General features: G+C 37.9%; 1 non-coding gene across 1 annotated transcript; it reads right to left on the bottom strand.

Annotated features, from left to right (window-relative positions):
- Positions 1 to 13,701: 13,701 nt before the first annotated feature.
- On the bottom strand, positions 13,702 to 13,808 carry LOC128283306 (small nucleolar RNA R71). The gene has a single exon (XR_008273648.1). It is a non-coding gene; the product is annotated as a small nucleolar RNA R71 (small nucleolar RNA).
- Positions 13,809 to 23,266: the final 9,458 nt, after the last annotated feature.

Here is a 23,266-nt window from a genome sequence, read left to right as displayed (position 1 = left end):
AGAAAAATCTAGATATTTCCTATTTAGTCCTAGTTTTATTTAGTTAATTTTGCAATATTCCAATTTTACCCTTAATTTATCAATTTTTCTGCTGATTTCATACCCTTGCCGTCCAGCCCAAATAACTTTTGGGTCTAATTGCCTTTTAAATCCTTTCTCATTAGACTCTTAAGCTATTTAATCACTCTAGCAACTTTTACACCTATTACAATTTAGTCCTTTTCATTTAATTGACTACCCAAACATTAAAATTTCCTAACGAAATTTTAATACCATATTAATAACATTTCATAAATATTTATAAAATTATTTTTGACTCGGTTTTACGAGATAGAGGTCCTGATACCTTATTTTACCCAATTTCTTCAATAATTTCTTTTTCTAACTAATCACTAAATCGATAAAATTTTCCTATCAATATTTTCATACGATTTTCCTATCATATCAATTTTCAAGCAAAAATATTGAAATAAATTTCTCTTTAAATTGGATCTATGGTTACGAAACCATTGTTCCGATAACCTTGAATTTAGGCCATTACAACAATTACAAGATGAAAGTTCGAGAGATCTCTGATGCTTGGAAACAGACACGCCAAATGAAGAGACTGGTTGTAAATTCAATGACGACCCTTGAATACAAAGGGTGGTTGAATAAAAGGGTCAATGATAATATCCCTGGGCCGAGTTTAGAGGGCGTTCGATCGATGGAAGAATTCTTGCAAGTAATCCCCTCCGAGCTAGAAATCATAAAACAGGACTTCGAAGAGAGAAATTCAGAGTTCGGGAAAAAGATCGAATAATTGGAGGAGGAAAAGATGCATTTAAGTTTAGATGCTGATGTTCAGAAACTCAAGGCCGAGAAGTTGAGAAAAGGGAAAAGAAAGGTTGAAGAAGACTTGGACAATTTGAAGACTGATTACAAGAAGTTACATATGTCAATGAGAACTGCCGAATTGGAAAAGACGTCAGAGTAGTGGCGACAAGAAATTCAAGAAGAAAAGGCTAGAGCTGATCAGTGGGAGAAGAGGTTCCATGATGCTCGAGCACGCGAAAACACCTTAAAAAAGAGCTGGGTTGAGGGTTAAGATGCGAAGGAGATATTAGTTGCTCGGGTAGCGAAGCTAGAAAAGGCATTGCATCAGCGTCGTGGTCCTAACTCCGACATTGAATTAAGAGCTAGCCTGAACAGGATCGAGAATTTGAAAGGAAAGGCAGGAGAACTCGAGATTGCGCTACAGAACTGTGAACTTCGAATTGAATTCCATGAGTCGAATAATGAGCAGTGGAAGGAACAGCTCCATCGATCGCAAGACCAAGTCAGGGAGAGAGATTATGTCATGGCCGAAGCCGTGGCTCAGATTCGAGAAGTAGCTGATCATTTACAGACCTTAGCGGTTCAGGCTGACGTACTAAGTGTGACATATGAGTTAGAGTTAGACCGGGGTCGTGAGCTAGCTTGACTTCTTAAGAGAGTTAAAACTTTGAGCATCAAGGTAAAGCCATATATATGATCTATTTTATGTAAAGGATTTTATTTTCTAATAAAGTTTCTAAATAGAATTGGATCAGAATCGACGCATTTTTTAGTTTTGCATTTATTTCATACATTTGCATTACATCGCATCATGTACATTAAATTTCACAAAAGAACCTTAATTAATTAGTAATCGTATTATAGTTACCTTGGAACATCACTATTACACACGAATAAAAACTAAAACTATAGATCAAAGGTTGGAAAAACTGGAACAAATACAGAAGGAAATGCAGGATCAACTTCAAGTACAGATGCAAGAGCAACTGGCTAAGATTCAGCAAGATATGAAAGATAAGATGTTAGAATCACAAAAGAGCATGATGAACCAGTTAACCCATTTACTGCTTGGAGGGCTGAAAAAAGGGAAGAGCCCAATGATCAATACTAGGGACGACAGTGAGGACCTTGCTTACCCTCCAAGTTTCACCCCAATGAATACCCAAGCACCACCACAAAGGGTATCTGTCAGTATCAGGCCCCAATGTTAGACTGATGCTTCGGCACCAATAAATTTCCCAATAGGCTCGAGTTCTAACCCTGAAAATGATCGGGCAAATCCTGTAGTCCGTAACCTTGATGATGTAGCCGAAGCGGGGAGGGCAAGAGCAAAACTTTCAAAGAAACTGAAAGAGCGATACAAATGGCTAGAAGAGAAATTCAAAGCGTTAGAAAGTGCTGATTATCATTGTGAAGTGGATGCCAAGGAGTTAAGTTTGGTTCTAGATTTAATGCTCCCTCTGAAGTTTAAAATGCCGGAGTTTGAAAAATACAACAGAACCAGCTGCTCTGAGGCTCACATCACGATATTTTGTTGGAGGATGACTGGTCATGTCAATAATGATCAATTATTGATTCACTGTTTCCAGGACAGCTTGACTGGGGCTGCTGCCAAATAGTACAATCAGCTGAATCGCACCCAAGTCAAATCGTGGAAGGATTTAGCATAGGCCTTCATGAAACAATATGGCCATGTGACGAACATAGCGCCTGATAGGATCACGTTACAAAACATGGAGAAAAATTCGAGTGAAAGTTTCAGGCAATATGCTCATAGGTAGAGGGAAGTCACTACACAAGTCCAACCGCCACTGTTGGAAAAAGAAACAACCATGCTCTTCATTAATACCTTGAAGGCACCTTTTATCAATCACATGCTGGGAAGTGTAACTAAGAGGTTTGTAGACATAGTGATGTCTGGTGAAATGATAGAGAATGCGATAAGGTGCGGAAAGATAGAAGTAGGGGAAAGCACCGGAGGTCGGCGCCGAAGAAGAGAGAAAATGAAGTGAGTAATGTGAGCATGGGTTATGCAAAACCAATCACGGTAAACCAACCAAGAACAGTAGCCACGTGCCAGCAAGCCTCGCCAAGACAGAAGCCCAATACAAAGCAAAACACAAAGAAGCCCCAGTTCACCCCCATTCCAATAACGTATCAGGAGCTGTACAAAAGTCTATTTGATGCATACGTGGTATCCCCTTTCTACTTAAAACCAATGCAACCCCCTTACCCGAAGTGGTATGACGCAAGTGCTCAATGTGAATACCATGCGGGAATCATTAAAATGGTTAGTTGAAAGGTTAGTTGAAAGGCTCATTAAAATGGGTGTTGTGAAATTCGATGATGCACACGATGTAAAAAATCCGTTACCCAATCATACTAATAATAGGGTAAACACGATAGTCGAGAATATGGAGAGGAAAATCGAGTTAAATATTGCAGAAGTGAAAACCCCATTAAGGGAGGTTTGGAGGAAACTAGTGGAAAGAGGGTTGATCTCGCAGGGTTTGGGGAGCAAATTTCGAGATGCAAGGAACTATTTGAGTTCCACAATAAGGGAGATCACGAGATTGAAACATGCAATGAATTCAGAGGGTCTAATAGACAACAAGGAGCCAGAGTTCTTTGAATTTTCAGAAGGAGCAGATGTATGAACCTCGGAGGGGGTCGATAGAGAAGGTCTCTAAGGTTAAACACCCGGTGGTGATCATTTCACGACCGAAAATCAATGAAGCTGGAGTAAAAATTGCACCAAGAGTTGTAATTCAGAAACCCATGGCTTTTCTTTATAAGGATAGCAAAATGGTGCCTTTGAATTATAACTGCAATATGACACCTTCGGGAGAGGAGAGCCCGGTCAGCACACTAAATACAAAAGTCGAGCCTATAAAAGAGAAATCTTTGGTGATCGAACAGGGGAAAGAGAAGCCAGAATTACTCGTTAATGAGCCTGTAACAGAGAAAGAAGCTAAGGAATTCTTGAAGTTCCTAAAGCATAGTGAGTATAGTGTGGTGGAACAACTACACAAGCAACTAACGTACATATCAGCTGGCTTTGCTCTGAAACTCGGAGGTACACCGTAACGCACTGATAAAGGTGTTGAATGAAACTTATGTCGCTGATGACATCTCGATAAACAAGCTAGACCGCCTTGTCAACAACATAAGCACCGATAACATCATCTCCTTTAGTGATGATTAGATACCTCTAGGGGGCATGGGATCCACCAAAGCTCTACACATCACCACCCGCTGTAAAGGTATACATTACCAAGGGTACTAATTAACGATGGCTCGGCACTGAATGTCTTGCCCCTGTCCACATTGAATGTGTTGCCTATAGACAGCTTTCATATGAAAACATGCTAGAACTTAGCGAGGGCATTCGACGGTATTGAAAGGAAATAAATAGGAAGGATTGAAGTACCTCTTCTGATCTGGCGAAACACATACGAGCCAGATTTCCTAGTGATGAATGTCAGGCCTTCTTATAATTGTTTATTGGAGAGGCCTTGGATTCATTCAGCAGGGGCGTTACCATCATCACTACACCAGAAGCTAAAATTAGTGACAGAGGGTCGGTTGGTAACGATAAAAGCAGAACAGGGCATTATTGCATCCGTTACCAGTGATGCGTAGTATATAGAAAATGATAATAAAGCAATAGAATGTTCTTTCCGGTAGTTGGAATTTGTGAATACAACCTTCATCATCGAAGGAGGCAAGATCCCAATACCCAAAATATCTGAGTCTACAAGGATGAGCCTATAATTAACTGTAGGAAAAAGAGCATTGCTGGGAAGGAAACTCGGGAAATATCTCCATGGGCGGGTTGTAGTGCCAATCTTAGCTGATAAACAGGATTGCTTTGGCTTAGGGTATAGGCCAGGCATAAAGCAAAGGAGAAAGAAGATGGAAAGGAGGCAAGAGAGACGAAGAGCACGATTGAGTGGGGTAGAGGTCAAGTAGGAATCAATAACTTTTCCCCATATATCCAATACATTCGTGTCAGGAGGAATTATCTATACTAAACCGAAGATAACAGGAGAAGGAACGGTTGAAGATTTGATGGGAAATTTGAACATCAACGTCATATCTGAAGAGAAAGTGATGGAAGGAGACTTAGCAAACATTCGCCCTTATGAGCCTGGAAGTGTTCTGAACAACTGGACTGTGAAAGAAATTCTTGTAGTTTTTAGAGCTAATATAGAGTAATATTTAAAACAAACTTGTTGTTTTAAATCCTAGAAGCAATAAAAATCTTTTGTGAAATAGGCTCATGTTCAAAAAGTCTTTATTTCCATGAAAATACACTTTCTGCCAGTTTTCCTCTTCATTCTTTTTTTTTTGTGTTTTGCCGAAAATTTTCCCCTTTCCTATTGATTTTTCCTTTGTGATTTTATTCATCTTGGTTTTTCTTTTTCTCATTTTGTTTATCACATCATCTTTGTGTCTTTTGGATGTTGTTGGTAAGTTATCCTCTTCTTTTCTATTACAAATTTCTTGACGAAAAAGTAGTGATGTTTTCATCTATGGATTAATGGTGTAGGAGGAAGTTCAGGTCAGTGAATTTCGTGGTTCTCATTTTAATGGTGTTTACGGAGGGTCTTTTTTGGCAGTAAGTCAAGTTAATGTCGTTAAGGACTATCGAAACCTTGTAAATTAGACTACTAAATTAGTTTTAAATGTTCTTTGATAGGTTTCAGGCTTATGGAGTGTTTCGACATTGAAAATGAATCAAGTGTGTACCAAAAACGCAAAAAAATAGGATTTAGCAAAACGCTAAAAAAGTATTTTGCCGATGCCACACAAGCGTGTGGTTACCCGTGTGGTAGGTCGTATGATTGAACACGGGCATGTGGTCGATGAGCCAAGCCGTGCCCGCATGACATGGCCATATGATGGCCAGGTAGGTTGAGTGCGACACACAGCCCAGACCAATTTGGGCGGGGCGTGTGGCCCATACGGGAAGGCCACATGAGCATGTGAGCCCATGTTTCTGAAAAGTTTCTTAAGGTTTTATGGGTCGCCCAAGTTGACTGTGAACCTACTGTAGGGTCGGTAAGCATTATTTAGACGCTTAATTGTGTGAACTGTTTGTATGACATCTGAACTGTGCAAGTATGCTGAACTGAATGTATGGACTGTTAACTACATAATAGCATGACATCTATTGTATATTGCATTACATTGGGGTGGGTTGATGATATTTGGAGGAAGTGTACTGAAAGGCTATTAAGCCAGTTATTTGGTAGCTCAGCTACAAATTTCTAATTTTGTGTCGCATTTCAGTACAGCATGGTGTATAGGGATGGGTGGATGTTTTAAACCCCACATGGTGTGTAGGAATAGTCGGAGATGGTGTGTAGAGGTTGGTAGGTCAGATTTTGATTTCTAATTTCTATTACCTCATACTGCAACTGAGATGGGCCAAGGCCCTAATATATATTTGAATTTGTACCTGATAGGTTTAAGGCCCAAATAGAATCTGTAATGGGCTCAGGCCAAGCCTATATTTGACTGTATTCTGATGTGTTTTTGTATACATGTTTTCTGTGGGGATTACACACTGAGTTTGCAAAAACTTACCCTTTCTGTTTAATTTGTACAGGTAATCCCTAGACTTGACGGATCAGTACAGCGGAGGACTCGACGGTGGTCACTCGTAAATTTAGACTATTTTCTGTTAATTTTTAGATTTTATTACTCATTTGGGGGTTTGATGTAACTTATGGATTTTGGACTGTCTGGCTTTAAGTTTTTGGTTTTTTAAATTGTTTTACGATTTATTACTGCTAGGCATGATAAAACTCAATTTTCACTAAGATCAAACTGTTTTTCTAAAATAAGTGTTTTCCAAAGCTACTGCCAAAGAGGTATGATTTTAGACATAACAAAGAACACGTGTTTCACTTCGAATTAAGATAAAAGCTAACTACCTAGAACAGTTTTAACTCAACAAACTCGTTTTAAAATTCCATTCCATGTGACATTGCTAGATTCAACCATAACTTCTAAGTTGAGTTTGGGGTGTTACAATTCCTTCTCTGTATAGTACGCCTATGGAATTATTTTGTGGTATGATCCCCTAATTTTAACCATTCGCATCTCGATTTTTGTTTTTAGAGCATCTCTTCATGATGTAAAATATTTTCAATCTCCTCTCATGTCTCCAACTCTTGGTGAACTAGAGAAGTAGTCCCAGATAAATCTATGGTTCGCTGTAAATTGGAAAGCTTGGATAATAATTCTATCTTCCGCTAACCAATGTGTCCATAAACACATTTATTCTAGATCTTGAGCTTATTAGTAAACCCGACAATCACACTAGTCATATCACCATCGAAACACCAATTATCCTTAACAAAATAAGTGAACTTAGGGTGATGCAACCATATTGCAAGAAACTGAAAGGGACGATCATTCGAGGGTTTAAGAGCAGAACAAGAATGCAGAAACAATAGACGATGATCAAATTTAATTCTTGGAAGGTGTGTAACTAAGAAACTAGGAAACTACTCCATCTAATCTTCATTACTTACTGCCCTATCTAGTCTCTTAAAAAAGATACCTTGAAGCCACATAAAAGGAGAACCTTGGAAGCCCAGATCATAGATTTGATTATTGTCCATGAATTCACAAAAGAACTTTCATCTAAAGCCTTTAAACATGACTAGCTTTTTTTTTATCTTTCGAGGAGAGAATGGCACTAAAAATTGCCTGTAGCCATCCAAGGGTGACTCCGAAGAGGACTAGAAAGATTGAGATCTCTCCAGAGAACTTTCATTTTTTGCTTGTTTGGGCTCCAATACAAAAAAGTAATAAAGATCGAATGAAGGATTAGATGTGAGTGAATGCAAGCCAGAATAAATTGAGGATGAGTGCTAACACACTTTAAATCAATCGAATTACTCCAACCTAACCAAATACCACCAGAAAAGTCAAATACTTCTACCCAATGAGATTTATTCCATCGCAACTTGACAATGATTGCGTCAACCTTAGCCCCACTCACCCATGGTACAAGAAGACTAACAATATCCGGTTTGTGAAGTTTATTATATTCATGGAACGCACGCATAAATTTTTCACTTGCACATCCTTGCACATTCCAAGATAAAATAAAAAAAATTCATAATGATAATAATTAAAAAAGGAGAAAAGAAAACTTATCTAATGGTGATCGGTTGATGGATTCTCCAACCACTCTCCCTCCTCCATCGTCAATTCTTAGACAAACTATCCATCAAATTCTGACGCGATAAGATTTGCAACCTTCTTCATAGAGTCAAGGAAGGAAACCTGAGAATTTTTAGAAGTCTTGAAACAATTCCTCGATCTTTTAAAAGTTTTAATTAATTGCCACCAATTTTTTGAGCCTGACGATTTATTCATGTGACCTTTTATAATTCCTTTGGAAAAAATATTTCCAATCTCCAAGGCGCCACCTCTTACTCCCTCACCTTTAGGTTTAGTAAGGATGTTCGGTTTGAACACTACTTTTGTCTGGTTCTTAGCATCTAGGATATCTCCCTTCACTCCCACTTTAACATTCGAATTTACCTCAAATGTGGGATTGAAATGTACCACGTGCTCCTCTTGAAATTTATTTGACTATTATAAAAATAGAATTGCGGAACGAAAAAATCATACTATTGTAGAAATGGCCAGAAGCTTGTTGAGAGCGAAAAAACTCCCAGATCAATTTTAGGAAGAAGCAGTTGCAACAATAATGTACCTTTTGATCATCTCGCCAACAAGGGCTATTCTTAATTAGACACCTTCTGAAGCTTAGATAGGTAAGAAACCTTGGGTAACCTACTTAAAAGTCTTTGGTTGTATAGCGTATGCATTATTTACTTATCGATCTAAACTTGATGAAAAATCCTAAAAATGCATTTTCATTGGCTATAATTCTTAATCTAAAGCATATTGTTTATATAATCCGATAAGTGGCTGATAATACTCTAGAACGAAATATTTTATGTGCTAATTGCATGATTATTTTGAGTATGATCCTACTAATTTGGATTATTTTGTGTTCTTTTATCTTTTAGGGACTAAATTGGAGGCAAGAGGAAATTTAAGGAAAAAAGTACAAATTTGAAGATATAATAGGCCAACATGCAAAGAAAGAGAGAAGTGGTGCCAAAAATGCAAACATGGAAGACCCAAGGACTAAAATGCAATAGAAGAGATTTTATAGAACAAGACTCTAAAATACAAATGACGAACTACGATGATCCCGGCACGGTGCAATTTCGCCTAGGCGGATTAGTCCGCCAGCTCCGCGTCCCAGAATTTGGTACTGCACTGGGTTTATATACAGAGGAATTCAAGGAGGAGAATGACTTACATGCTCTTAACCGCCACATTCATCGTTCTCCTTCACGATGTTGGGACGCACTAGTACCAAGCGCGGCCACCTACAATCCCAGCCGCTCCATAGCATCGGCTCTCCCTCCATCCCTGAGGTATCTACATACCATTTTGGCCCACACAATTACAGAAAGGCGAGAGAGCACTGGCGTCGTCAACACTCACGACGCCTACTTTCTATGGTGTATGTCGCATGGGCATGTCATCGACCTTGCCTATTTCATTGCCCTCGCTATTCAACACCAGATGGAGTGGCATAAGAAGGGGGTCATCTCTATTGGCCCCTATATTTCTCGGTTGGCTTGACACTTCAGGCTCCTCAACACCGCGACCCAAGAATCATCCTAAACTCTCATTGGCCAGATGTCTCCACAAGGCATCTTGAGCATGCTTAGTATGAGGATGATCGAAAAGCACCAAGGAACATACCCTCCTCAATATCGTCTCACCCAATCTACCGAGGAGGATGCCTCCGAGGATATTCCTGATGTCCCTCCACATCACGAGGACCCATCGTCTCAGCCACAACAACCCTCTTATCCAGTTCATATTGTCGCTTCATATGTTGACATTTCTGAGCGCCTCACTCTATTCGTGCAGCAGTGTTTTCAACGATTTGACAACATTAATGCTACTCTACAGCAGATTTGTTAGCCCCTCCACATCTCATCGCTAGTCTCACCTTGCAAACTGTCCAGCGATGAAGATGTTTAAAAATCTTTATTTATTATTTTATGTTTTTACTTTTATTTTATTTTAGGACTACTTTTTATTTTTTTCATCTTATTTTTATTAGGATTTATAATTTTTATTTAAAAAATTTGAATTTCAGTTATTTCCTACTGAGTAATAATTCTTCCTTATATACTTTCTAAAAGAGTTCCTGATGCTATCACAGTTACAAAAAGCTCCAAAGCTCACTATTACTAAGGAACTCGACACTCTACTGCGAAAACTTCTCCACGCCTGACATGTCCTGCTCGACCACGAGCATAACCAATTTCAGATATAATATTCTTTTGGCATAGGACTTATGGACTAATAAACCTCTACCACCGTCGGAGTATCCTCCTCCACCCTCACGCGATTATTCTCCGAAACTCCAGTTCAAGGAAATTCATTTAGCACTCAGGAAGTTTTCACTTCTCTCCCTATCTTATTTTCACATTCTATTCTTATATCTATATTTGTACATTGAGGGTAATATATACATCTTAAGTGTGGGGGGTATTTATTTCACTATCAGAAAAGTCTCTGAATGACTGCCTTGTTCTCTTAAAAAGCTCTCATATCGTATTTAGGATAAATTTTGATTGATTTATGATTTTGATTTATATATCTTGAATTAAAACATAGGCATTTATGTATTGATTGTTTAAACTTTAAGACATTAGAGAATCAAACATAATAAGTTGATTTTTAAAAATTTAAAATTTTAGGTTGTTTTCCCTAAAGTTTAAGTATTACTTTGAGTTGGAATTCACAAGATTTAAACATCAAAAAGCCATAATTTTTGTGAGATTTTTGAGCCTTTTGAAAATCTATTAATTCTTTCATGCTCACTTTTATTATTACTTTAAGTGCGTCAGTATTGAACTGTTATTCTAGAACTTGCTTGATTATGCATGTCAAGACCACACTATTTGATTTGATATGTCAAAATGAGAAAGGCACTTAGGATTAACCCACTCATGCCATGAAAAACCTACCTCCACGATTAACTCTTGGTAAACCCCGTTGAGCTAACAAGCCATTTCTTGTATTACCCTTAACCCATTATTGTTGAAATCCCCTAAATTAATTTGATCCCCATTTTGGTCAAGATTGGAATTGAAATAGTTGCTTAGCTATGTTTTATTCTACTTTGTAATTTAACTTGTTCTTAAAAAAAACATGTATACTTATTAGTAGCAGTAATCTGTTGAGCTAAAGAAGTTAAATTCCTTATTCTTAGAAAAGCTCTGTTGTACACAATTGATGACTAGCTATTTTTCTAGTTAGGCAAGTTTGCAATTTAATCTTGATTCTAACCTTTTCTTTCAGCTTGTGACTACACCCCCTAACCAAGCCACGTTATAACCCTCTAAAGACCTTTTGATTGATGCTTCATTTCAATTTATAAGTGGTGGAGATTTGATTTTCATGCAGGCCTATGGTAATGACTTTTCATTATTGACTATTGAGTGATTTGAGTGATTTGAGTGAATCTTTAGTGAGGATGTGAAACTCTGTGATATTCTAAATCAAAGGTAATTACTTAGATGAGGGGAGACACTTATGTTTTCAGGATAAAATGCTCAACTTGGAATGTTTGAAACTTTGATGTTCTTTTAATTGAATTCTCAATGTATGATTACTTATGGATTATTTTGAGACATTATCAATAGAAATTATAAGTTGAGAAGGATTTATTTTGATTATGAGTTGAAGATTTTGCTTGAGGACAAGCAAATGCTTAAGTGTGGGGGTATTTGATAAACCGTAATTTATACATATTTTTACCCCATGCTTAACACATTTTATGGATGATTTTTCCTTAGAATTGGTGAATTTGATTCTCCTAATGCTTTAATTTCATGTTTTATACTTAGGCAAGCATAGGAGAACGAAAGAAACGAAAAACAGGCAAAAAACAAAGAAAATGGGTCAAAGTACGAAATCAACATGACCCAGACTTTCTCACACTGGCATTCCACACGGCCGTGTCGATTTGACAGAATCGAAGCACGACTCACACGGGCATGTCTCTACTGAGCCCAAGTTGAGTCCAATTCGTAAAAAGGCTAATTTGAGGGTTTTTAGGCATTCTAAAGCCTATAAATACACCTTAAAGGAAGAGAAAAATGGGAGGCACAGAGAGGGAGGAAGGAATTACTCGAAGAAAGCCGATTGTTCCATCTCAGAAGCCGGATTCATCATCAAGACTGAAGAACTCCCCTCAATTTCCCTTCAGGAGTTTTGAGTTTTCTTTATGTTTTGTATTCGTTATTCTTCTGAGATGTTTTCCATTTTAGTTATGAACTAAATCGCTTAAATACCTAAAGGGGATGAAACCTAAGACGAATCTTGTTATTATTTTCTGAATTTTATGATAAATATTTAACTTGTTCTTAATTGTGTGTTCTTAATTCTTGTTTTGATATCCAGGATACTGATTCAAGATAAGCTCTTATTCAGAGGTGGAATAGACCCTGTCTAAGAGTACATTTGTCATAATTAAGCGGAGTTGATTGCGCGCCTAGAGATAGGGTGACAAGATTTTGCCGGATTAGGGTGAAACATAATAAGGGGATCCATAGATTGAGTTAATGCAACCCTAAGGTGTTAATTAGAAAAAAGTCTCAATTATTCAATCTAGAGATTAGATGTTATTAGTCTTGAATAGGGATAATAACATAACTTAGGGATCTCTGCGGAACAAGTTAAATGAATAAATCATCTAATTCGGAGTCAGAATAACAAGTAAAGTCTAGTTGGATTTTTCCTTAGGTATTGTCTTAATTCAATCGTTTTCCAAAAGTAATCCCCCAATTCTACTTTCTATGAATTCTTAGTTTAGATAATTAGTTAGTTAAAACAAAACCCCTTATTTTTAGGCTAGATAATAAAAAGACAGTCATTACTAGTACTTTTAGTTCCTTTGGATTCGACAATCCGATCTTGCTAAAACTATACTACTGTTCGATAAGTACATTTGCCTACATCGTGATAATAGTTAGTTTCAAGAATGATTAATTATAAATTTACAAAACTTATTACACAAAATTGCGCGATCAAGTTTTTGGCGCCGTTGCTGGGGAACTAAGATATTAGGGACTCTCAATTTTTATTACTTTAGCCATTTATTTTTCTTGCAATTTAATTTAATTTAATTATTATTATTATTTATTAATTTACTTTTTCTTTCTCTTGACAGGTTTTTTATAGTTTATGACTAGAAGAAACCCGTCAGGACCACTACTCTTTGACCAAGAAATCAATTGCACAGTTCACAGAAACCAAAGAGAAATAAGGCGAAGCTTAAGATACACAGAGAACGAGCACGAGGATGATACTAAATCCCCAACTGAAGAGATGGCTAAAAACCAAGACAATCAGCTACCTCCTGCAATTGCGGTTAATCAAAATCCTACTCCACGCACTATGTATAATTATGCTAAACCTTCTTTAACAGGAAATGAATCGAACATAGTTAGACCTCCTGTAGCTGCAAATACTTTTGAACTAAAGCCTAACACTATTCAAATGATACAGCAATTTTTTCAGTTTGATGGTTTTCAGGATGAGGATCACAACGCTCACTTAGCAAACTTTTTGGAAGTATGCAATACATTTAGAATTAATGGTGTTTCTCATGGTGTCATTCGTATTTGGTTATTCCCTTTTTCATTGAGGAACAAAGCTAAACGGTGGTTGAACTCATTTCCATGAGGGTCAATTACTACTTAGGAACAAATGACCGAAAAATTTTTACTAAAATATTTTTTGCCTGCTAAAACGGTTAAACTATGTAATGATATCTCTTCGTTTGTGCAGATGGACTTAGAAACTCTTTACGATGCACGGGAGAGATACAAGGACTTACTGAGAATGTGCCCTCACCATGGGATTCCCTTTGGCTTCAGGTTCAAACATTCCATAATGGCCTGAATCCTTCAACTCGACAAATGATTAACACAGCTGCTGGCGGAACCATCAATAATAAAACACCTGAAGATGCTTCTAAGTTTATAGAGGAGATGTCACTAAATAACTATCAGTGGCAAGTCATGAGGACAAAGCCAACCAAAATAGTCGGTGTTTATAACATCGATTCGGTCATCATGCTCTCTAATAAGGTAGAACTCTTGAATAAGAAAATTGATGGTTTTCTTAGTTCTTCACAAGGTCACCCAGTAATACAGTGCGAAGAAAGTGGAGGTGGATCAAGCAATTCGGAATACCAACCTTATGGCCACAACATGGATAACGAGTAGTTAAATTACATAGGTAATAATTCTCGATCTCAAAACAATTGATATAGTAACACTTACAATGCAGGTTGGAGGAACCACCTAAATTTCTCATGGGGAGGCCAAGGAAATCAGAGACCACCTCCAGGCTACCAACAACCACCCTACTGACAGGAAAATAAGCCGAACCTTGAAGAGATGCTCTCAAAGTTTATATCGGTGTTAGAAACTCATTTCTAGAATACCGAGACAGCACTTAAGAATCAACAAGCATCGATCCAAGGGCTCGAAACTCAGATAGGCTAGCTGTCCAAACAAATCTCTGAACAACCACAAGGTAGCTTGCCAAGTAATACTGAACCCAACCCGAGGGAACAGCTCAACGCAATTAATATTCAAGATGACAAAAGAGTCGTTGAGCCTGAGCCAGAATTGAGATAAGAAACTATGGTAGGCAAAGATCAATGTGAGGTAGGTCATAATAAAAACAAATTAATGAATGCCAAATATAAACCCCGTGTGCCATATCCCAATGCAACAAGGAAAGACCGCTCAGATAAACAATTTGGTAAATTCCTTAAACTCTTAAAAAAATTACATATTAACTTACCGTTTATTGAAGTTCTATCGCAGATGCCGAACGCAATGAAATTTTTAAAAGAGCTTTAGCAAATAAACGGAAGTTGGACAAGGCATCACATGTAGAGCTAAACGTAGTTTGCTCAGCTATTCTCTAGAATAAACTACCTAATAAACTAAAAGATCCAAGGAGTTTTACGATTCCTTACTTAATTGGTAGTTTAGATGTTAATAATGCATTAGCTGATTTAGGGGCTAGTATTAACGTCATGCCTTACAAAATGTTCAAACAATTAGGTCTTGGGAAACCCAAACAGATTAGGATGAGCATTCAATTAGCAGACAAAACTACAAGATTCCCTAGGGGTATTATTGAAGATGTGCTAGTTAAAATCGATAAATTTATATTTCCTGTTGCCTTTATTGTTCTAGACATAGAAGAGGATAGCAAAACTCTTTTGATTTTAGGAAGGCCCTTTTTAGCAACTGCTAAAACGATTATTGATGTTGGCACAGGTGAATTCACACTCCATGGGGGAGACGAAACAATCACCTTTCAAGCTCGCAATTCTGGCAATACATCGGAAATTAAAGGTGATCGTTTAAACCATTCTACTAAAACTAACAATATGGTATCACCTATTTTGCAGGAAATGAGTCTAAAGGAAGCACATGAGTCATTCTCAAGTAGTAGCAGAGGACCTGTTCATGAAGATCGAAGGCTACAAATTAAGGAGCTAGATGAATAGCGGACGCATAAACTGAGAACACACGATAAACCAGAACCCCAGAACGAGCTTAACACCTTCCCACATCTACTTAAGGTTGGAGATAAAGTCTTATTAGATGCCATAGATCCTCATATTGTCACTACTACACCGAATGAAGAAATCCCTCTTACGGTACTTAGCATTTTCCCATTCGGTACAGTCGAGGTAAGTCATCCCAAGTTTGACACTTTTAAGGTAAGCAACACCCGTCTAAAACCTAATTTTGATGAGAATGATAGCAGGAATGAAGAGTATAAACTCTTCGAACACTATGACCATTCAATGGAGAGGTAAGTCGAGCTTAGACTATAAATAAGCGCTTCTCGGGAGGCAACCCAAGCACTAACTATATTAACTTCTTTCAATTTTATTGTTTAAACACCTAACTTACTAACGGAGCACTTGAATATAGGGTCACTACATAGACGCGGCCAAGCACACGGGCGTGCTTAGGTCTATGTGAAAACAGGGTAAAGATTTCTCCACCACGGGTTGCAATAAATCGACACGGCCGTGCGACATGGCCGTGGGCAAACCTGCCAAAACAACATGGGTGTTAGACACGCCCGTGTTTAGAACCCGTGGCCAAACCTGTCAAATCAACATAGGGTTTGACACGCCTGTGCCAAGCAACCGTGGTCGAACCTGTTAAACTAACACGGGCATGGGCCTACATACACGGGTGTAGGAGAAGCGAATGAAGCCAGGTACGATCGTGCGACACGGTCGTGTGCACCCATATGCCCAAGGAATACGGGCGTAGACTAAATGTTTAGACGCACCCAAATTCAAAATTCGTGAGTTACACGGGTAAACATTGGGGAACACGGGCGTGATCCATGGCCATGTGCCCCAAAATCTATAAACAGGCTTCACTATTCATTGTTTTCTTCATCTAAAAACCCTAACCCTAGCCGCTGCAAGTCTACACGCCCCCCCGCCACGCCCGTGTGCCACTTCCAACTTCATTTTCAATATCCAATCTACCTCTTTTAGCGTTTGTTTACTCCTTTCTCTTTTATTTCACTGATTTATAATGCTATTTATCATAGTAATCTATATTTTTCATGTTACTTTAATCTTTCTATCACACAAATTTCACTTATAGAACAAGTTATCATCTTTTTCATGTTTATATTCTTACTCATTACATGATTACGCCATTTGATTAGTTAAAAGTGCATATTCATGGTTAGGATAGTTGAAATTTTCATGCTTATTATGTTGACATTTATGTTCATTTATATAGTATGTTGCATTCCATTCTTTGTCATATTTACTTATATCACCATGCTAATGCCACAAAAATAGGTCATTGAACTTATTGTTTTAGTTAAACTTAGTAGTTGTGGCTGAACATATTTATGCATTTTCCTCTTCGAATTTAGTCGCATTTTTTCCTTGTCTACTCATCAAGACGAATTCATGTTTCCACTTGTAGGTATACAATGTCATCTTCACGTAGTAAAAAGGCCATTGTCCCTGCTTCAAAGAAAAGGAAGGGAGCATCATCTTCCTCGGGTCCTACCACGGAAGTTCATCACCCTTTCCTGAGATTCCCCATCGGGCCCCAAGAAGAACTCTTCCAAATACTTCGGGCTCAACCTTTAATTGCGGGCCGCTACATCTACTGGGCTGCAATAGAACAAATTCAATTGGCTGATGCGATTCAGGCCCTCTTAACCACTGACCATTGGAAGCTTTTCTTTGGGATCATCGAGCCGACGTATCTCGAGCTTACGATAGAATTATGCTCTACATTTCATCTTCAGACCGTGATGACGAACTACGATGATCCCGACACAGTACAATTTTTCCTAGGCAGATTAGTCCGCCAGCTCAGCATCCCAGAATTTGGTATTGTACTGGGTTTATAAACGGAAGAATTCAAGGAGGAGAATGACTTACATGCTCTCAATTGCCATATTCATTGTTCTCCTTTATGATGCTGGGACACACTAGTACCAGGCGCAGCCACCTACAATTTTAGCCGCTCCAAGGCATCGGCTCTCCCTCCATCCCTGAGGTACCTACATTCCATTTTGGCCCATACAATTAAGGAAGGCGAGAGAGCACTAGTGTCGTCAACACTAACGACCCCTACTTTCTATGGTTTATGTCACACGGGTATGTCATCGACCTTGCCTATTTCATTGCCCTCTCCATTCAACACCAGACGGAGCGGCATAGGAAGGGGGTCATCTCCATTGGCCCCTATGTTACTTGGTTGGCTCGACACTTCGGGCTCCTCAGCACCGCGGCCTCAGAATCATCCTTAACCCTTATTGGCTAGATGTCTCCACAAGGCATCTTGAGTATGCTTAGCATGAGGATGATCGAAAAGCACCTAGGAACATACCCTCTTCAATATCGTCTCACCCAATCTACCGAGGAGGATGCCTCCGAGGATATTCCTGATGTCCCTCCACAGCATGAGGACCCACCGTCTCAGCCACCACCATCTTCTCGTCCAGTTCATGTAGCAGCTTCATATACTGACATTTCTGAGCTCCTCACTCGATTTGAGCAGCAGTGTTTTCAATGATTTGACAACATTGATGCTACTTTACAGCAGATTTGTCAGCACCTCCACATTTCATCGCCAGTCCCACCTCACGAACCGTCCAGCGATGAAGATGTTTAAAAATATTTATTTATTATTTTATGTTTTTACTTCTATTTTATTTTAAGACTACTTTTTATTTTTCTTTCATCTTATTTTTATTAAGATTTATAATTTTTATTTAAAAATTTTGAATTCCGGCTATTTCGTACCGAGCAATCATTCTTCCTTATATACTTTTTAAAAGAGTTCCTGATGCTATCACAGTTACAAAAGGCTCCAAAGCTCACTATTACTCAGGGACTCAAAACTCCACCCGAAAAGGTTCTCCACGACTGCCATGTCCTACTCGACCACGACCATAACCAATTTCAGATATAATATTCTTTTGGCCCAGGACTTATGGACTAATGAACCTCTACCATCGCCGGAGTATCCTCCTCCACCCTCACGTCGATTATTCTCTGAAACTCCAGTTCAAGGAAATTTAGTCAGCACTCAGGAAGTTTTCACTTCTCTCCCTATCTTATTTTCACATTCTATTCTTATATCTATCTTTGTACATTGAGGGTAATGTACATCTTAAGTGTGGGGGATATTTATTTCACTATCAGAAAAATCCCTAAATGACTGCCTTGTTCTCTTGAAAAGCTCTTATATCGTATTTAGGATAAATTTTGATTGATTTATGATTTTGATTTATATATCTTAAATTAAAACATAGGCATTTATGTATTGATTGTTTAAACTTTAAAACATTAGAGAATCAAGCATGATAAGTTGATTTTTAAGGATTTAAAATTTTAGGTTATTTTCCCCCAAAGTTCAGGTATTACTTTGAGTTGGAATTCACAAGTTTTAAACATCAAAAAGCCATAATTTTTGTGAGATTTTTGAGCCTTTTGAGTATCTATTAATTCTTTCATGCTCACTTTTATTATTGCTTTAAGTGCGTCAGTATTGAACTGTTATTCTAGAACTTGCTTGATTATGCATGTCAAGACCACACTATTTGATTTGATATGTCAAAATGAGAAAGGCACTTAGGATTAACCCACTATTTCCATGAAAAGCCCACCTCCACGATTAACCCTTAGTAAACCCCGTTGAGCTAACAAGCCATTTCTTGTATTACCCTTAATAGTAACCCTTAACCCATTATTGTTAAAATCCCCTAAAATAATTTGATCTCCATTTTTGTTGAGATTGGAATTGAAATAGTTGCTTAGCTATGTTTTATTCTACTTTGTAATTTAACTTGTTCTTAAAAAAAAAACATGTATACTTATTAGTAACAGTAATCTGCTAAGCTAAAGAAGTTAAATTCCTTATTCTTAGAAAAGCTCTGTTGTACACAATTGATGACTAGCTATTTTTCTAGTTAGGCAATTTTTCAATTCAATCTCGATTCTAACCTTTTCTTTCATCTTGTGACCGCACCCCCTAACCAAGCCGCGTTATAACCCTCTAAAGACCTTTTGATTGATGTTTCATCTTAATTTATAAGTGGTGGAGATTTGATTTTCATGCAGGCCTATGGTAATGACTTTTCATTATTAACTATTAAGTGCTTCATTTATTGTCCTTAAACACTTCGAGTGATTTGAGTGAATCTTTAGTGAGGATGTGAAACTCTGTGATATTCTGAACCAAAGGTAATTACTTAGATGAGGGGAAACACTTATGTTTTCAGGATAAAATGCTCAACTTGGAATGTTTGAAACTTTGATGTTCTTTTAATTGAATTCTCAATGTATGATTACTTATTTATTATTTTGAGACATTATCAATAGAAATTATAAGTTGAGAAGGATTTATTTTGATTATGAGCTGAGGATTTTGCTTGAGGACAAACAAATGCTTAAGTGTGGGGGTATTTGATAAACCGTAATTTATACATATTTTTACCCTATGCTTAACGCATTTTATTGATGATTTTTTCTTAGAATTGGTGAATTTGATGCTCCTAATGCTTTAATTTCATGTTTTATACGTAGGTAAGCATAGGAGAGCGACAGAAACGAGAAACGGGCCAAAACGAAGAAAATGGGACAAAGTACAAAATCAACACAGCTTGGACTTCCTAACACGGGCATAACACATGGCCGTGTCAATTTGGCAGAATCGAAGCACAACTCACACGGGCGTGTCACACAAGTGTGTCTCTGCCGAGCCCAAGTTTAGTCCAATTCGGAAAAAAGGCTAATTTTGAGGGTTTGTAGGCATTCTAACGCCTATAAATACACCTTAAAGGAAGTGAAAAAGTGGAGGCATAAAGAGGGAGGAAGGAATTACTCGAAGAAAGCCGATTGTTCCATTTTAGAAGCCAGATTCATCATCCAGAGTAAAGATCTCCCCTCAATTTTCCTTCAGGAGTTTTGGGTTTTCTTTATGTTTTGTATTCGTTATTCTTCTAAGATGTTTTCCATTTTAGTTATGAACTAAATCCCCTAGATACCTAAGGGGGATGAAACCTAAGACGAATCTTGTTATTATTTTCTGAATTGTATGATAAATATTTAACTTGTTCTTAATTATATGTTTTGAATTGTTGTTTTGATATCCCAGGACGCTGATTCAAGATAAGCTCTTATTCAGAGGAGGAATAGACCCTGTCTAAGAGTACATTTGTCATAATTAAGCGGAGTTGATTACGCGCCTAGAGATAGGGTGACTAGATTTTGTCGGATTAGGGTGAAACATAATAAGGGGATCCAAAGATCGAGTTAATGCAACATTAGGGTGTTAATTAGAAAAAAGTCTCAATTATTCAATCTAGGGATTAGATGTTATTAGTCTTGAATAAGGATAATAACATAACTTAGGGATCTCTACGGAATAAGTTAAATGAATAAATCGCTCGATTCGGAGCCAGAATAACGAGTAAAGTCTAGGTGGATTTTTCCTTAGGTATTGTCTTAATTCAATCGTTTTCCAAAAGTAATCCCCCTATTCTACTTTCTGTGAATTCTTAACTTAGATAATTAGTTAGTTAAAAAAAACCCTCCCTATTTTTCGGCTAGATATTAAAAAGACAGTCATTACTAGTACTTTTAGTTCCTTTGGGTTCGACAATCCGGTCTTGCTAAAACTATACTACTGTTCGATAGGTACACTTGATAACAGTTAGTTTCAAGAACGATTAATTATAAATTTATAAAACTTGTTACACAAAATCGCGCGATCACTTAGCCTTCTCAACAAGGTATTCATCACTTCTCCGCATTACGGAGCTGATGCTTCCGCCCATGTCCCTTAATAGGTGATCTTTTTAACTTATGCAAGGAATGGCCGCTTTGTTCATTTTGGGAAGATTACACAGTCGGTTCGTTGGCTTTCTGCGTTAGAGGTTGGCGATTTCAAGAGATAAAACGGCGTTGTATTCGCCGTTGGGAAGTGATGATCTAGCAGAAGATAGTCTCAGAAAAGCGATTATTGGTTAGAGTCAGGCTCTGCCAAATTTTAAGTCTAAATCCTTCGAACTGGTGGTTGTAGGCATCCTCTTCCACTATAACTGGCTTATTCTGCTCGAGAAGGATTACTTAAAAGCGAAGGATTGAACCCAAGGTGGAACGATACAACCGGAGGCTGGAATCTCGCAACATAAGAAACTTTCTCTTTTCCCAACTCTATTTATTTTTTCCTCATTTTAATTTCTTCAATTTATTTAATTACGTAATTTTAATTCACTTTAAATTCTATTTTTATTTTTCCAGATTCTTAATTTTATTTTTTAGGAACGCAAGTTTTCTTGGTCAATAAATTGTCTAGGATTTCAAGAAACGAGAATTCGTACAATAAACGAGAATTCGTACAATCCGGTCCCTGAGGATTCGACCCTACTTCCCATTTACTGTTATTTTTACTATTTTACAGGGAATAGGATATTTTTGGTGCTCTCAACAACCCCATCAAATTTTGGTGCCATTGCTGAGAATCGGTAACGTACTAATCTTATTTTTTGTTTCTTATGACTAGATCTGCTCCAGGAACTCTTGCGTTTGATTTAGAAATTGAAAAGATTGCGAGAGCTAATCGTAAGGAAACAAAGCTAAGGAAAAAGTAGTCAGCGGTGGTTGGGACTCAAAGTAATCAACCGCCAGAAATCAGAACCGACGACGAAGTAGAGTCTAGGGTTAACGAAAACCCTACTCAAACTTTTGAAGGCGAAAAAGTAAAAGTCGATTCCCCAGAAGAAGTGCTTAATGCTAGGTTTGATGTAAACCTTAATTTAGCACGTCAACCTATGGCTCAGACAATTCGGCAACTGGTTGAAGTGCCAACGGAACAACCGCCACTATGCATCGCGTATCCTACTATGGATACTGATTTTAAATTAAAGTCAGGCTTAATCCAGCTACTGCCAACTTTTCGAGGGTTACAGAACGAAAATCCCCACAAGCATTTGAAAGAATTCCATATGGTTTGCCTTAGTATGAAACCTCGGGGGTAACTGATCAAATTAAACTGCGTGCTTTCCTTTTTTCCTTAGCAAATTCTACTAGGGAATGGTTATTTTATTTACCTCCTAGATCTGTAACAACTTAGGCTGAATTGTCTCGTTTGTTTCTCAACAGGTTTTTCCCAGCATCGCGTGCAGCTGAGTTAAGAAGAGAAATCATGGGAATAAGGCAAAAAGACGCAGAGTCTCTGTACCACTATTGGGAGCGATTTAAGAAGTTGTGTGCAAATTGCCCACAACACGGTATAACGGAACAGTCTTTGCTCTAGTACTTTTATGAATGTCTGAAACCCATGGAGATGAATATGGTAGATGCCGCGAGTGGAGGAGCGTTGGTCAACATGACTCCACAACAAGTAAGAGACTTAATCTCCATAATGGCTGCAAATTCTCAATAATTTTGAGCCAGTCCTAAACCCCTTAGAAGGGTTCACCAGCTAAGTAATTCGACCTTAGAAGATAAGGTTGATAAAATTTTTAATATTTTGAATTCTCTTGTTGCAGAAAAAGCAAAGATAACCCAGTTATGTGGAATATGTGCTACCCCTGAACATACAACTAATGCATGTCCTAGTTTGAATAATGATACTATTGCTCATTTAGATGCTGTGGGAAATTTTCTTGGGCCACCACAAAGGCAATGCGACCCTTAAGCTAATACCTACAACCCAGGATGGAGGGATCACCCTAACTTAAGTTATGGGGCCAACCCACGATTTAACCAGTCAAACCAAAATCGGTT

This window comes from Gossypium arboreum, chromosome 10 (genome assembly GCF_025698485.1).
Source record: "Gossypium arboreum isolate Shixiya-1 chromosome 10, ASM2569848v2, whole genome shotgun sequence".
NCBI lineage: Eukaryota > Viridiplantae > Streptophyta > Magnoliopsida > Malvales > Malvaceae > Gossypium > Gossypium arboreum.
This window is presented reverse-complemented; position numbering and strand designations above follow the sequence as displayed.